Below are 18,601 nucleotides of genomic sequence, written 5' to 3' on the forward strand. Positions count from 1 at the left end.
TAGGGGATCAATCGAAGAAGATGATACAACAATTATACATATATATGCACCCAACACAGTGGTACCTCAATACATAAGGCAACTGCTAACAGTTATACAAGAGGAAATTGAAAGTAACACAATAACAGTGGGGGGATTTAACACTTCACCTACACCAATGGACAGATCATCCAAACAGAAAATTAATAAGGAAGCACAAGCTTTAAATGACACACTAGACCAGAGAGATTTAATTGATATTTATAGGACACTGCATCCAAAACCAGCAGATTACACTTTCTTCTCAAGTGCGCATGGAACATTCTACAGGATAGATCACATTGTGGGTCACAAATCAAGCCTCAGTAAATTTAAGAAAATTGAACTCATATCAAACATCTTTCCTGACCACAGCACTATGAGATTAGAAATCAATTATAGGAAAAAAACGTAAAAAACACAAACACATGGAGGCTAAACAATACATTACTAAATAACCAAGAGATCACTGAAGAAATCAATGAGGAAATCAAAAAATACCTAGAGACAAATGACAGTGAAAACAGGACAATCCAAAACCTATGGGATGCAGCAAAAGCAGTTCTAAGAGGGAAAGTTATAGCTACACAAGCCTACCTCAAGAAGCAAGAAAAAATTCAAATAAACAATCTAACCTTACACCTAAAGGAACTAGAGAAAGAAGAACAAGCAAAACCCAAAGTTAGCAGAAGGAAAGAAATCATAAAGATCAGAGCAGAAATAAATGAAGTAGAAACAAAGAAAACAATAGCAAAGATCAATAAAACAAAAAGCTGGTTCTTTGAGAAGATAAACAAAATTGATAAACCATTAGCCACACTCATCAAGGAAAACAGAGAGAGGACTCACATCAATAAAATCAGAAATGAAAAAGGAGAAGTTACAACAGACAACACAGAAATACAAAGCATCCTAAGAGACCACTACAAGCAACTCTATGCCAATAAAATGGACAACCTGGAAGAAATGGACAAATTTTTATAAAGGTGTAACCTTCCAAGACTGAACCAGGAAGAAATAGAAAATATGAACAGACCATACACAAGTAATGAATTTGAAACTGTGATTAAAAATCTTCCAACAACCAAAAGTTCAGGACCATATGGCTTCACAGGTGAATTCTATCAAACATTTAGAGAAGAGCTAACACCCATCCTTCTCAAACTCTTCCCAAAAATTGGAGAGGAAGGAACTCTCCCAAACTCATTCTATGAGGCCACTATCACCCTGATACCAAAACCAGACAAAGATACTACAAAAAAAGAAAATTACAGACCAATATCACTGTTGAATATAGATGCAAAAATCCTCAACAAAATACTAGCAAACAGAATCCAACAACATATTAAAAGGATCATACACCATGAAAACTGGGATTTATCCCAGGGATGCAAGGATTCTTCAATATATCCAAACCAATCAATGTGATACACCATATTAACAAATTAAAGAATAAAAACCATATGATCATCTCAATAGACACAGAAAAAGCTTTGGACAAAATTCAACACCCATTTATGATAAAAACTCTCCAGAAAGTGGGCATAGAGGGAACCTACCTCAACATAATAAAGGCCATATATGACAAACCCAGAGCAAACATCATTCTCAATGGTGAAAAACTGAAAGCATTTCCTCTAAGATCAGGAACAAGACAAAGATGTCCACTCTCACCACTATTATTCAACATAGTTTTGGAAGTCCTAGCCATGGCAATCAGAGAAGAAAAAGAAATAAAAGGAATACAAATTGGAAAAGAAGAAGTACAATTGTCACTGTTTGCAGATGACATGATACTATACATAGAGAATCCTAAAGATGCCACCAGAAAACTACTAGAGCTAATCAATGAATCTGGTAAAGTTGCAGGATACAAAATTAATGCACAGAAATCTCTTGCATTCCTATACACTAATGATGAAAAATCTGAAAGAGAAATTAAGGAAACACTCCCATTTACCACTGCAACAAAAAGAATAAAATACCTAGGAATAAACCTACCTAGGGAGAGAAAAGACCTATATGCAGAAAACTATAAGACACTGATGAAAGAAATTAAAGACAATACCAACAGATGGAGAGACATACCATGTTCTCGGATTGGAAGAATCAATATTGTGAAAATGACTATACTACCCAAAGCAATCTACAGATTCAATGCAATCTCTATCAAATTACCAATGGCATTTTTTACAGAACTAGAACAAAAAATCTTAAAATTTGTATGGAGACACAAAAGACCCCGAATAGCCAAAGCAGTCTTGAGGGAAAACAACGGAGCTGGAGGAATCAGACTCCCTGACTTCAGACTATAGTACAAAGCTACAGTAATCAAGGCAATATGGTACTGGCACAAAAACAGAAATATAGATCAATGGAACAAGATATAAAGCACAGAGATAAACCCACGCAACTATGGTCAAGTAACCTATGACAAAGGAGGCAAGGATATACAATGGAGAAAAGACAATCTCTTCATTAAGTGGTGCTGGGAAAACTGGACAGCTACATGTAAAAGAATGAAATTAGAACACTCCCTAACACCATACACAAAAATAAACTCAAAATGGATTAGAGACCTAAATGTAAGACCGGACACTATAAAACTCTTAGAAGAAAACATAGGAAGAACACTCTTTGACATAAATCACAGCAAGATCTTTTTTGATCCACCTCCTAGAGTAATGGAAATAAAAACAAAAATAAACAAATGGGACCTAATGAAACTTCAAAGCTTTTGCACAGCAAAGGAAACCATAAACAAGACGAAAAGACAACCCTCAGAATGGGAGAAAATATTTGCAAATGAATCAACAGACAAAGGATTAATCTTCAAAATATATAAATAGCTCATGCAGCTCAATATTAAAAAAACAAATAACCCAATCCAAAAATGGGCAGAAGACCTAAATAGACATTTCTCCAAAGAAGACATACAGATGGCCAAGAAGCACATGAAAAGATGCTCAACATCACTAATTATTAGAGAAAGGCAAATCAAAACTACAATGAGATATCACCTCCCATCAGTTAGAATGGGCATAATAAGAAATCTACAAACAAGAAATGCTGGAGAGGGTGTGGAGAAAAGGCAACCCTCTTGCACTGTTGGTGGGAATGTAAATTGATACAGCTACTATGGAGAACAGTATGGAGGTTCCTTAAAAAATTAAAATTGAATTACCACATGATCCAGCAATCCCACTACTGGGCATATACCCAGAGAAAACCATAATTCAAAAATACACATGCACCCCAATGTTCATTGCAGCACTATTTACAATAGCCAGGTCATGGAAGCAACCTAAATGCCCATCAACAGACGAATAGATAAAGAAGAGGTGGTACATATATACAATGGAATATTACTCTGCCATAAATTGGAACGAAATTGGGTCATTTGAGACGTGGATGGATCTAGAGACTGTCATACAGAGTGAAGTAAGTCAGAAAGAGAAAAACAAATATCGTATATTAACGCATGTATGTGGAACCTAGAAAAATGGTACAGATGAACCGGTTTGCAGGGCAGAAATTGAGACACAGATGTAGAGAACAAACATATGGACACCAAGGGAGGAAAGTGGCGGCGGGGAGGTGGTGTGATGAATTTGGCGATTGGGTTTGACATGTATACACTGATGTGTATAAAACTGATGACTAATAAGAACCTGCTGTATAAGAAAATAAATAAAATAAAATTTAAAAATTAAAAAAATAAAGAGAAGAGCATTGGCACAAGAAGAGAAAATAAAAGTACTTCGTCTTCAAAAGTACTGCATTTTCCGATGACTCATTTATCTCTAAAGTAATTTAGTTGCAAGCCCTTGATCTTCTTTAACTTGAAATGTTGGAGAAAAAAAAAAACACATCAAAATAGGACTGTAAGATTAGTCCCTATTTGGAAAATTTAAAGATTACAACCTTCACTTGGACGTGCATTCAAGTTTACCTGGCGAGGGGGGGAATGGAAGTGTTGAACTGGGAAATAAATAATAGCAAAGCAATTAAAACATATTATCAGCACAGAGAAAGGTCAACTGAGGATGTGTCCTACACAGGGAAAAACACAGGCAGGGCCATTTGATGAGGAAAAACAGAACACAGGGTTTCTCTTAGCTCTCTGAGAAAGATCCAATCTTACTCTATCTCCCTCTGCAGCTCGCACTGTGCCTCATCTACCTCTCCCTTTCCCTCTCATTTCCCAGAGCCACGGTCAAGTCCACCTCATCCTTCCCCACCTGGACTACCCGATAGCCTCACACCGGCTCTCAAGCCTCTCCCTCTCAGTCCCTCCTAAGTGCTGTCCTTTCCAGATTCCTGTCAAATTCTCCCTGGTACGTTCTAGACAGCCCAGAGGCTACAAACATGCCGTCAGCAGATTATGCCCTTAAATGTTTGGAGTTTTGTCATTGCTGTTATTTTGCTTCACACAGTGGTTAAAAAAGGTTTAGTTGGCCAGCCTTAGTATGTAGGATATTTCACATTAAGGCCTAGATCTACCCCTCATCCTGAAAAATTACATGATGAGCAACATTGAGCTCCCATCCATGGGACACAAAATGTCCTTGAACTGAAAGCCAACTGCCCCTTATCAGTAGCAGCAGTGTCCTTGGTGACTTGCTTTCCTTCTTGCCTGCTTCCTCTTGCTCTCTCCTTCTCTCCTTCTTTCCCTCCCTCTGCTCTCTCCCTCTCAGTTTGCTTCACTTATATTCCCTACTTTATCATTGCAGATACAGAATCTACAAGCCTCCCATGGTGTAACTTGGAGTCCTTCCCAATATAACCTAACCTACTTTCCCAGACTTATTCATCTGATTTCTTCATTTACTGGTCTATTTTCTCTGTATTTCCATACCTCGTACGCTGCCTTCATATCTTGAAGACAGCCCTTAAGTTTCATGAATAATGTTTTTACTGTGTCCTCTGAGTTTTTCTGAACACCTGCAAAAGTCAACTCTTCTTCCTCTAGGTTTGGTCAGAACATATGTGTATGTATAACTGATTCACTTTGTCATAAAGCAGAAACTAACACACCATTGTAAAGCAATTATACTCCAATAAAGATGTTAAAAAAAAAAAGAAAGAAATTAGCATCCAGATCTTTCATTTGGTAACTATGAATTACCCTCTGCGTGTGTTCTGACACTCAGTAATGCTTTGCCCGATAATGTTGCGCTCCTTAGAGAACAGAGGATGATGCTTGACAAATTTCTGTGGATTGATCCATATACAAATTAGGCAATCTGTGTCTGCTTTTCTCATCTGGTCTTTTTTCAGCCACATGTCATCCATGAAGCAGAAAACAATCAAACCTAGAAAGCATGATCTTGGTGATGGATAGATTAGCTGGAAAGTTGCCAGAAAGTCACTCAAGTCACATCCAGTGAGCAGCTTCTTAGTAATGCAGGAAGGATTGCTTTGATAATTATCAAGGCCCTTTTCTAATGAATGAGTGCTATGATTATGAAAGAGCTTTTGCTTATTTCACTTTTCCATTGAACCTACAAAAAAGACCTTAGTTCCAGGGTCAATTTGTAAACTTACATTTTCTCTAGCTCCCTTGCTTACTGCAAAGCATTTCTTATGATTTGTACTTTCAACAGAGACAGGCTCTTTTCCTGAGAAAAAGATACATCAATTTTATCTCGTGCACATCGACTGTAAGTGAAGCCTTTAGTAGTTCTGATTCGTATCTCAGCGATCACACATTATTTGTTGGCTTTCACTGAACTATTTTTCTCTGCTTGCTCACCCCACAACTAGGGTTTAATTATCTCTTATCTTGATCATTCATTGAAGAGGTCCTCGTTAGTCTTTAAGTCCAAGGAAGGAAACTTAGGTTAAGATATAGGAGCAGAGAGAGGGTAAATGATTATCTTTGGTCATAGTTAGCAAAAGGCAGCTCTAGGGCTAAAATTCAGCCCTACCCTTATTTAGTACTATTTCTATTGTCTTCCCTTCACACCCTGTAAGTTATTAAGTCCCTCATGCCAACTTTAATCAGGAATTTTCTGAAATACTGGATGTTTGCATCAAATCCAGGATGGCCCTAGTTCAGGAATCAGCAAACTAGAGTATGTAGGCCAAATATGGCCTGCCACCTGCTTCTGTAAATAAAGTTTTATAAACAAAAGTCATGCTCATTTGTTTGTATATTGTCTACAGCTGCTTTGCATAGGAAAGTATTTGAATAACTACAACAGGGAGCATATGGCTGCACAGACTAAAATATTTACTATATGACTCTTTACAAAAAAAAAAAAAGTTGTAGATGCCTACCTTCTTGGTTAAACAGAATGAACTGCAAGTACTACCAAAGGCCGATCATCCCCCTTACAGAACACTAAGTCCCACCTGATAAACAGGAAGATGAATGAAAAAATAAGTGAATAAATGAACTTTTTGAGGATTAATTTAGAATACCCAGATCTGGAGCAGGTCAGACTGGTCTCACCAAGGTCACAGAGATGGAAATTGAATCCAGGAACTTGGATTTTCTTGGTGGGGTCTCCTAGTCTCTAAGCTTACCTTAGTTAGTTGCTGCTTTTGTGAGTAAATGTGACAGCTTTGATATCTTGACTATTTTATCTACTCATCTTTGGTTCTCTTCAAACCTTAATGATAAAGTGTTATTCCTACACTCCCAAGGTCTTGGTGCATCACAGGAATTCAATGCCTGTACAGAGACGCATCCACACACAGCTCACGTGAGACTACTTCCAGTGGTCCTCACCCATCCTGGGGGCTTTTGCTCTTCTCACTCTCATCAAACTGACAGTGAGGGAACAGTGAGAAAAGGCTGAAAGCTCTCTGACCTTTAGTTAATTGAACAACAGATTCTGCAGCTTCCAGAAACAGCATGAAAAGGAAATGGAAGTGATGTATCACACCAATAAATATTTTCTGATCTAACTATCAAGTAAGTTATATGTGTGATTATATAATATTTTCTTGGGGGGAGGGGAGATAAAAGGAAAAGATAGGTGCAACCTCCAATGAAAGCTGTTAAAAAAAATTATGTTCAACCCAGTGAGGAAAAATATTGTCAAGGTTTTTATAACTGACAGGCAGCCATAATGTCTACTTTGCAAGACTTGCCATAATGTTGTGTAAATTTAAATTAGTGTAATACCTCATGCCAAGCCGGTATTTTATATCAACAATTAAAATGACAGTTTTAAAGACACTAAAAAGATGCTATCAACCTAAGCTACTACCACAGTGGTACTTGATGTCAGTTTTAGCCAGCATTAATTTTATTTTGCAAGGGGTTGAGGGCGAGGGGACCTGAACACAGACATTTATAGAGGAAAGATTACATTCACTAATGGTATCCTCTAAAGCTCTAATGCCACTCACTCATGGGTACTGTTTAAAATTTCTTTCCTATGGGGCTTTGCTTTCCCTGTTGGAATTTCTCTGTGTTGGAATTTGGGGTAACAAATGTGTTAAGAGCCTATTATGGGCAGAGCGCTATGTTATATTTAGGGTGGGACAGAGAAAGACCTGCACTCAAAGGGCTTAGAGTCCAGTGAAAGAGAGGAAAAGAGAAAAACAACAAAACCTTGAGGGAAGATGCTTCCACTTTGGTTTCATTTCTTAGCATTCGCATCAGTGAGGAGTTTGAAATGACTGGAAGCAGGGAGAGGGGGCAAAATGGTGAGGTGAGCTAGGCCAGTGGTCTAGCCATGAGTTCTCTTCAAATGATCCTCTTGCTTTGGAATAACCTGTGATAACCATTTTTGAATGAGATTCCCCAGACCCACATTCAGGCCAGAGGGAAAACAGGATCTCTGATAGTACAGCCTGGGGATCTGCATTATAACAAATGCCCCAGTGGATCCTTGAACACATTAGAGTTTGGGAACCAAACACACTCCTTTCCATCAAATCCTAAGTCAGAAACCATAGGTCATCCTCCATGTGTTCTCCACATCCCTGACATCAGTGGGTATCAAACGCTATGTTTTTCAGAGTCAGCTGGTGTGGGTGGGAGGCGAGCGGCTAAAATGCACTCGGCTCTGCTTCTGGGAGCCTCATTCTGTCTCTCTAGGGTAGGGCTTTTAACGCAAGTAGATTCCCAGTTACGCCGTGAGAAATAATACCATAAATCCAACTGGCCAGCAAATCCTTTTGCTTTTACTTCTTTAGCATTGTTAATTCTTCTTTAATCTTCTCTCCTTCCCCACAGTCATAGCATTAGGCTACTCTCATCTCTCACTAGAAATTTGGAAAGAGCCTGCTTATTACTCTTTCTGCCTTCCGTCTTACCCTCAAACCAGTTGTTTAAACTGTTATGAAGTATCTCAAATATACACAACTAAGCATGCTTCTTCTTGGCTTACGTTTCATCCATGATTTCTCATCCCTTTAGGATAAAGTCCACATTTCTACTCCTGGGGAACAAAACCCTCTGTGATCTGGTCCCTACCCCTACTTTCCTTTCTCATTCTACCCCATTCTACACACAGTCTCGGAAATCTCATTCGAAGTTCCTGTCCTCTCATTATACCACCGTGAGGTATTATACTGTTATGTGAAGACTTAATGAAGGCCAGTCTCCACACTACAGTTTAAGCTTCATGAGGGTAGAACCACATCTGTTTGATCCTAGTGTCTAATACATTATCTGGCCTTATATGAGAACTCATTAAAATTCTGTTATGTAAAGGAATAAAATATAAGGCAGTCTAAAACATGTTAATGCTCCATATCTAAAAGTGTTAATTTTCTTGCTTGGGATGACTTCCTCTCTTTATCTCTCTGCCTCTACCCATCAAATCAGTCAGGTCCTAGTTCATGTGCTCTGAGCATACTCCTTTCTTGCTTACTTTCCATTTTTTTTCTCACATCTTTATTGGAGTGTAATTGCTTTACAATGTTGTGTTAGTTTCTGCTGTACAACAATTACTTTCCATTTTTAAAGAAACTTCTCAGTCATATCGTATCCTTTGATATGACTCAAACAAAGTTTACTGGTCCCGCCTACTGTTCTCTTTACATACCTCTCTGATTGTACTTATCACAGTATATTGCAATTATTGGCTGGAATGTCAATCTCCGCTATGGTACAATGAGACAACTGAGAGCAGGGGCTGTATTTCATTCAATTTTTGAATTCCAGTACATAGCACAGTACCTGACATAGACTAGTTGCCTGATAAATGTTGGTGAATGAATCATCACAGAAATGAATAAGTCAGTGAATCAATAGGTGAACCAATCTATGGATGAATTAGTGACCATAGGTTGGAGCAGCAAACTTTTATGCAAACTCTCCTGACAGCAGATGGAGGTCAAAACCACAAGTTTCCAGTCCAACAGGAGAATATGGCCAGTGTTTAGATTTCTCACAAATAGGTTACTGACACTATCCGGAAGCCTCACTGGGGCTGGGAACACAGGTAGAGGTTGGTCAGAATTTATCATCTTTAGAGTCTTTTCTAAATACAGATATGGACATGCCATGGCTTTCATCATGGACTTTCAATCATTTCCCAGTTCCTGTAAGAAAATGTTCAAATGCTTTAACCTGCCATTCAAGACTACCTAATATCAAGGTCCAAATTATCTTTTAGCCTTTGATCCCTATTCCTTCCTCACACACACTGTTGCCCCTATAAAGACCACTGGATCTTCTCCTGGGACTCCTACTTTTCTGTATTTTAGCTCATGCCTCTTCTCCTTTAGTGGGCAGTCCTGGCCCATTTTCTCCAGATGAAATCCTATTCATCTTAAGCAACATCACAAATATCACCTCCTTCATGAAGCCTTCTTTGATTCTTCCTAATATAAGCATTCTGGCTTTTATACAGTACAGTGGCAAAGTACACACATTTCAGAGTCAGACTCCTTGGGATTGACTCGGCTCTATTATCAATCTGTTGTAAAAGCTGGACAATTCACTTACTGCCACTTTAAACCTGTTTTTTTTTTTTTTTCACCTGAAATGGGATCCATAATAGAATCAACCTCACAGGATTTATGTGAATTAGAGACTAAAGGAGTTGGTCCATTGGAGGAATTATACATAATGCCTGGCAAGAAGCAGACATTCAGTAAGTCAGTTGTTCCACTTTTTCTCCTTCTCCTCCTCATTATTGTATTCCCACTATCCTTTGCCAGCACATGCTTTGAGTCTATATACCATTTGCTCTGAAAACATCATTAAGGATTGCTGGTATGTCCAGAATCATTTTTCATTTATTTTGTTTCATTCTGATACCTTCTGTAAGAAACTTTCTCTGCTTAACTTCATTCTCTTCCACTGGACTATACTTATTTTTTATATTTTCAGGGTTATTGGTACCTGGCTAAATTTTTCTGAGCCTTGTTTTTGTCCACCTAGGAAATTAGATAATACCACTATGTTTTCAGGATGTGAGTATTTAATGAGGAAATGTGTACAGAGTGCCAAAGTTCAGTCACCTTCCCATTATGACCCGCCCAAGGTAGGCACTCAGTCACTCACTGGATGTAACTGAGTACATGAGATCCCTCAGAAGTGTTTTGAGAGTATACATTATACCCCAAATCACTGGTTATCAAAGCAGGGAGGAACTTTAGAGTTAGTCTAAATTCATTCCTCACTCTAAAGATCAAGAAACTAGTGAATGCATTTACCTCTCCGGGACTGGAAGTCCACACAGTAAATGAATCTAGGTGTCCTGAGTAGTAGTCCTCTGCTCTAATTTTACCACACTGTGTTAACTTTATACCATACCTTCCTTTCACCTGACGTTGCCTCTTGATCTGTGTGTCTCTATGATCCATATCCATGACAGTCATTCTGAAATATTTTGCTTGAAATAATTAATAATTAAATGATTGACGTGACTATGGACATTATGTGATTCTTCTTTTGTCATTCACTACCAACTTGCCATCCCCATGTTTATAGCTACTCCCTTCTCAAGGCAGAGACAAATGGTTTCAGAAGGAAATATACATAACAAATCTAGGACCTGAAAGGAGATAATAAGATCTTTCTTGAGTGTCATCTCTGCCCTTTCCCACTCCTCAAGCAAGCAAAAATAAGTTCTACTGACTGCCCAATAAACAGCACAGGGTTTCCCTCCTTTTATCTAAGACCACTGTTAGTTTTTCCCTTAAGAGACAGGAGTACTTTATTTTATATTATTTTATTTAAACATCTTTATTGGAGTATAATTGCTTTTCAATGGTGTGTTAGTTTCTGCTTTATAAAAAAGTGAGTCAGCTATACATATACATATATCCCCATATCTCCTCCCTCTTGCGTCTCCCTCCCACCCTCCCTATCCCACCCCTCTAGGTGGTCACAAAGCACCGAGCTGATGTCCCCATGCGATGCAGCTGCTTCCCACTAGCTATCTATTTTACATTTGGTAGTGTATATATGTCCATGCCACTCTCTCACTTCGTCCCAGCTTACCCTTCTCTATCTCTGTGCCCTCAAGTCCATTCTCTACATCTGTATCTTTACTCCTCTCCTGCCCCTAGGTTCTTCAGAACCCTTTTTTTTTTTTTTTTTTAGATTCCGTATATATGTGTTAGCATATGGTATTTGTTTTTCTCTTTCTGGCTTACTTCACTCTGTATGACAGACTCTAGGTCCATCCACCTCACTACAAATAACTCAGTTTCGTTTCTTCTTATGGCTGAGTAATATTCCATTGTATATATGTGCCACATCTTCTTTATCCATTCATCTGTCGATGGACACTTAGGTTGCTTCCATGTCCTGGCTATTGTAAATAGAGCTGCAATGAACATTGTGGTACATGACTCTTTATGAATTATGGTTTTCTCAGGGTATATGCCCAGTAGTGGGATTGCTGGGTCGTATGGTAGTTCTATTTTTAGTTTTTTTAAGGAACCTCCATACTGTTCTCCATAATGGCTGCATCAATTTACATTCCCACCAACAGTGCAAGAGGGTTCCCTTTTCTGCACACCCTCTCTAGCATTTATTGTTTGTAGATTTTTTGATGATGGCCATTCTGACCAGTGTGAGGTGATACCTCATTGGAGTTTTGATTTGCATTTCTCTAATGATTAATGATTTTGAAAATCCTTTCATGTGTTTGTTGGCAATCTGTATATCTTCTTTGGAGAAATGTCTATTTAGGTCTTCTGCCCATTTTTGGATTGGGTTGCTTGATTTTTTGGTATTGAGCTGCATGAGCTGCTTGTATATTTTGGTGATTAATCCTTTGTCAGTTCCTTCATTTGTAAATATTTTCTCCCATTCTGAGGGTTGTCTTTTCATCTTGTTTATGGTTTCCTTTGCTGTGTGAAAGCTTTGAAGTTTCATTAGGTCCATTTGTTTATTTTGTTTTTATTCCCTTTCTCTAGGAGGTGGGTCAAAAAGGATCTTGCTGTGATTTATGTGATAGAGTGTTCTGCCTATGTTTTCCTCTAAGAGTTTGATATTGTCTGGCATTACACTTAGGTCTTTAATCCATATTGAGTTTATTTTTGTGCATGGTGTTAGCGAGTGTTCTAATTTCATTCTTTTATATGTAGCTGTCCAGTTTTCCCAGCACCACTTATTGAAGAGGCTGTCTTTTCTCCATTGTATATTCTTGCTTCCTGTATCAAAAATAAGGTGATCATATGTGTGTGGGTTTCTCTCTGGGCTTTTTATCCTGTTCCATTGATCTATATTTCTGTTTTTGTGCCAGTACCATACTGTCTTGATTACTGTTGCTTTGTAGTATAGTCTGAAGTCAAGGAGCCTGACTCCTCTAGCTCTGTTTTTCTTCTCAAGATTGCTTTGGTTACTCAGGGTCTTTTATGTTTCCATACAAATTGTGAAATTTTTTGTTCTAGTTCTGTGAAAAATGCCATTGGAAGTTTGATAGGGATTGCATTGAATCGAGACAGGAGTACTTTAAATGAGAGTAAAGAAGGCTACCTTCTTTCCTTCCATAACTGAGAAGCACACAGTATGGACTACTAAGGTTCAGAATACAAGACACTTCAGCAGTTGGACAGAGCCACAAACTGGCTTAGGAGAGCCTACATTCATAAAAGTAAAATATGTATGGAAAACACAATAAAATCAAATAAAAATTTTTTAAAATTATCCATTGCCTAGATACCCAGAGATAATTTGCTACGCTAGCACAGTCGCTAGAACAAAGAGTAGGATCTAAAGGGACTGTGTCTATCAAACTACTTCCTAGGGAGGAGAGAAAAACTTGGCAAAGGCTTGAGGGGATAAGGTTAAAGCTGACTATTGAGACTCAGCCAGCAAGAGTCTCTACTTTGACAGCCTCAGCTGACCTGGAATATGTTTTAAGGGGCCTCTCTCTCCCCCCATCTTCTAGAAATGAGCTCTGCTGAGGCCTGGGGGCATCAATCATGTCACACATGTCTACATAAATGTGGGGACAAGGCAGAGAGGAAGGTCATATCAGGGAAATGACATGATGTGAGATAGCTTTAATGAAGAATCCTCAGCAAGAAGACAGGAAAACTCAGGTTCATGTTCTGGCTCTGCCACCAGTGGGCCATATGACTTAGGGCACCCTTCTTCCTTTTGCCTGTTCTCAGCTTTTGTGTCTGTAAAAGAAATGGACTAATTGTTCTCCATCTTAGATATACATTAAAATAACCTAGGTAGCTTAAAAAAACAAACAAACAAACAGTGATCAGTCCTACACCAGATCAATTAAATTTGAATCCTAAAGATAAGGTTGAAGCAACAGAAAGTTTCCCAGGTACAGGCAGGCCTGAGAACTGGGTTGGGCAGGTCATAAGTCCTCAAAGCTTAGAAAGTATCAGAGTCGATTGCTCAGCTTGACAAAAGCTGAATGTGCTATGATCTCACAACAATTCAAGAATTATAATGAGAATGAAGAATTTACATTCTTACATACTACCCGAGGGGATTTTTATAGACAACAAAATCTGAAAATATTTGGACTAGATGGTTTTTGAAGATGCTTTAGATTTTTACAAGTTACCATTTTGTGGGCTCCATAACTGTGGGGCAAAATCATAGTCATGGTAGAGAAATTGAAGCATCAACTCATTAGATTCCATTCAATCTCCAAGCAACAGTGTTTGAAACAAGCTGGGCTTGAGAACCAGTGTAACATGTGTATTCAAGTAAATGTGTGAATGTATGTTCTATGAGCCAGAGTAGAGAGTGGTTCAGAGATAAGGCTGGATTCACATTCCATGGTTTAAAAATGGGTTTCCCATTTAATAGTTCAGCAACATTGTGTACTTTAAAAAATGTATCCAAGTCTCATTTTTGTCATCTGTTAAGCAGAGATAATAATAGTGGACACACTGTCAAAATACGAGAGAATGCAGGTAAAGCACTTAACACTGGCAAGGCCCGGCACAGAGTCAGCACACAGTAAATGAAACTAATCATCACCACTATCATTCATAGCACTACATGGACCAGGTTTTCTCCTCCTCTGTACATTTATAAATGGCCATTCTTCAAGAGGTTGGCTCAAGCCTCGTGTCCTTCATGAGCAAAGATTCTTGATGGCTCCAGTATTCATTCACCTCTTTTCATCTCTGATATACTACAGCATCAACAGCAATACTGTATGCTTGTGCTTCCTCTATGTCCTGTATCATATGTCATCCCTGTACAATGTTCCATGCATACACAGTGGACCTGTCTTCCCAATAGTATTACATACTTCTAACAACCCCTTGACTTGTTTCGAGAGGAGAAAATGGGAATAGAGAAGAAAAACATCATGGTATTATGAGAGATGAACTGTTTTCCTTAGAGGCACCTACTGTATCTTCCATCCCAGCATCAAACGACCCTTTGAAAAAGTTTCCCTCCTCCAACCTCAGACTACATATTTGACTGACTTCACTCCTAGCCCCACAAATTGGATATAACGTAAACTGGGCCAACTGGTACATATAATTTCCCTGAAACATTGATGTGTGTAGGAATAGGCACATGTCCTAAATATACCCAAATAGAATAATCCCAAAACTTATGCAGGAAATAATGAGAAAGAAATGGTTCCTTCCTACTGGAGATCCCAATCTGATAGGATGATGGACTATTCTTGTTGGTGAGCATATTATCATCATAAGATAACAGTCTACCTAACAATAAAGCCATAAGAGAAGTAAAGTTTCTTAGAGATAATGTCTGTGACAATATGGAACACCTGGATCCAATAGTACCTGAAGTCAGTATACCAATTAATTTTTCAGATATGTCACATCCTTCCCTTCCCTTTGCCTTGACTTTAATCAGTTTGAATCAAGTTTCTAGCATTAGCCACTGGTGGATAAGTTTCTGACTAATACAAGTGGAGAGAAATTTCTAGACAAAACTATCCAATTGTATCATTACCTCATAGAGCTCTCAACTGAGGAAAGAAGAAAGGTAGTAGCATTGGTAATATCTTTATGCTGTTTTAGGATTTATATGAGCCCTTTATCCACATTATCTCATTAATTACTTATAATGGTTTTTTATGATGCAGGTGTTACTATTTCCATTTTACAGAAGAAGAAAATTAAGACTCAATAAACTCAGAAGACTTTCCTAAGGAGGTGACTTCTAGAATGGCAGAATAAGGACCTCTGAAAACTCTGCTCCTCCATAAAAGTAGGGAGGACATGAGCAAAAACTGTCAAAAATCAGCATTTTTAGAACTCTGGAAATTAACTAAATGCTTGCAATAATCTGAGGAGTGTTTATTCAAGTATCTTGTTAAGAACAGCAAGCTTTGTGGCAATTTAACTTGCCCTCATCCCATTCTTGTCTTCCTAGTACCATCGTAGCCTGAAAAATCAATTTATGAGTACAGTGATTATGAATACCAGCAGGACAGAAGCCACCAGAAGGACCAGAATGGACGTGGAGATTCCTAAAAAGTTCACCTCCAAAAAACTGTCACTATTTGACCTGACAGCTACTACAATGAAAAGTTCTATTTTCAAGGGTTATCTTTATTCAACCTCACTCAGAGCTTTGTTTGTGTTAAGAGCCCTGCCTGTAGGGTATTTGTTTAAAATAATCAGTTGCAGTTGTTTAACACTGTAACTGCCTGAGGTGGCCTTGCCAGTGTGTTTGACAAGATATCAACTAAAAAGCTTAAGGATGAAACTGAGCAATAAGATGTTTACAGGAGACTTTGTAAAGCCCTGACATACTCTTGGGAATCTAGAAGATCATGTACAAGCATAGCGCTGTTGGTATGCCAAGGAAAGACCCGAGAAAGACATATTGCTGACTTTGAGGCACTTCACTAGTAGGATGTAAATGTTAAGGCAGATTTGGGGTGTTGGATGCATACTCCAACCAACAGACACAGCCCCTCAGCAAAGACTGAATAATTCACTGGTTTGAGGCATTTAAGGAAATCTCTGTCTACTAAGCTAACTGAGCAGAGAGACTTCAGTGAACACACATGACAAAGTATACAGACATTAAGGAATTAGTCCAGGAGTCACCAAACAAAGAAGCATCAATAATAATAAATCCTGGGAAGGGAGAGAATTTAATTTCCAGAATTACCACACCATATTATTTAAAATGTCTAGTTTTTCATATATTTTTTGGCATAATGAAACTCATAGAGTTTGATATACAATTTATTTCAATTTTATGCTGGTATGTGCCCTATAAGTTTTGTCCACGTTACTTTTTTTGTACATAATTTTCAATATTAGTGGACATTTTTACACATAAAAGTTTGTGGAATGTTAAAAAAAAATCTAGTTTTCAACACAAAATTAAGAGACAAACAGAGAAACAGGAAAGTATATTCACAGGATGTCAAAATCACTCAATAGAAATTGTTCCTAAAGGAACCCAGACATTGGACTTAACTGACAAAGACTTTAAATCAGCTATTTTAGACATCTTCAAAGAACTAAAGACAAAGAATTAAAATAAATTAAAAGAAAGTATGAGAACAATGTCTCACCAACTAGAATACATCAATAAGGAGATAATTTGGTATAAAAAATTCTGGAGCCTAAAATAAAAAAATAACAAATAGAAATTTCATTGAAAGTGCCCAACAGCCTATCTGAAGTGGCAGAAGTAAGAATCAGTGAACTAGAAGACAAATTGAAATTATCTAATCTGAGGAAAAGAAAGAAAAAAGAATCAAGAAAAATAATCAAAGCCTGGCACAATGGGAGAAGCAGAAGGAAAGAAGAGAGAGAAAGTGGCAGAAAGAGTAATTGAAGAAATAATGGTCAAAAATTTCCCAAATTTGATTTTAAAATATTAACGTACATGTTCAAGAAGCTTAATAAACTCCAAGAAGAATAAATTCAAAGGGTTTCATATCTAGAGGCATCATATTCAAATTGCTGAAAGTAAAAAACAAAGAGAATATTGAAATCACCAAGAGAATCAGGACTCATCACCTACACGGGATCCTCAATAAAATTAACAGCTGACCTATCATCAAAAGCAGAAGTCAGTAAGATGACATATTTAAAGTGCTTAAATAAAAACACCACCAACCAAGAATTCTACATATGACCAAACTATCCTTTTAAAATTAAGGCGAAATTATGACATTCCCAGGAAAGACAAAATCTGAGAGAATTTATTGCTAATAGACCTGCTCTCCAACACTTCTATAGAACAGGCCACCTAACAATAGCAAAATATATATTCTTCTCAAGAACACAAGGAATATTCTCCAGGTTTATAATATATTATGCCATTAATATATTATAAATCTCAATAAATATAAAAATATTGAAATTATACAACATACGTTCTCTGCAATGAATTGAAATTACAAATTAACAATAGAAGAACACTTGGTAACTTCAAAAATACATGACAATTCAAGAATAAACTTCTAAATAACCAGTGTGTCAAAGAAGAAATCACAAAGGAAGTTAGAAAACACTGAGGTAAATGAAAATGAAATCATAACCAAGACTTGTGCAATTTAACTAAAGTAGTGCTTAGAGGAAAATGTATAGCTGTTAACACATATTAAAAAAGATGAAAAATTTCAAATTAGCAACCTAACCTTTCACCTTAAGATGATTTAAAAAAAAAAAAAAAAGGAAACTAAACCCAAAGCAAGCAGAAGGAAGAAAATAATAAAAACTGAGAAGGAAAGAAATAAAAAAATAAAATAGAAATAATGAAACAACAGAGAAGATAATAAAACTAGAAGTTGTTTCTTTGAAAAAAATCAACAAAACTGATTAATCTTTAGTTAGAATGACCAAGGTGGGGTGGGGAGGAAGCAGGAAAAGAGAATCTGTTTACTAAAATCAAGAATTAAATAGGAGATAACATTATCAACTTTTCAGAAATTAAAAAGAAAAGATTCTAATGGAATACTATAAATTCTGCAAGCCAGCAAATTAACTAACTTAAATGAAAAGGACCATTTCTTAGAGAGACACAAACTATTGAAACAATCAGGAAATAGAAAGTATTCAATATGAATAGACTAACAGCAAAGAGATTAAATTAAAAACTGTCCACAAGAAAAAGTCTAGGAACAGATGGCTTCATGGATGGGTGAATTCTCCTAAATGTTTAAAGAAGCATTAATACAAATCTTACACAAATTCTTCCAAAACTGAGAAGAGGACTGAACACTCCACAAGT

Source organism: Balaenoptera musculus, chromosome 3 (genome assembly GCF_009873245.2).
Source record: "Balaenoptera musculus isolate JJ_BM4_2016_0621 chromosome 3, mBalMus1.pri.v3, whole genome shotgun sequence".
Classification (NCBI taxonomy): domain Eukaryota; kingdom Metazoa; phylum Chordata; class Mammalia; order Artiodactyla; family Balaenopteridae; genus Balaenoptera; species Balaenoptera musculus.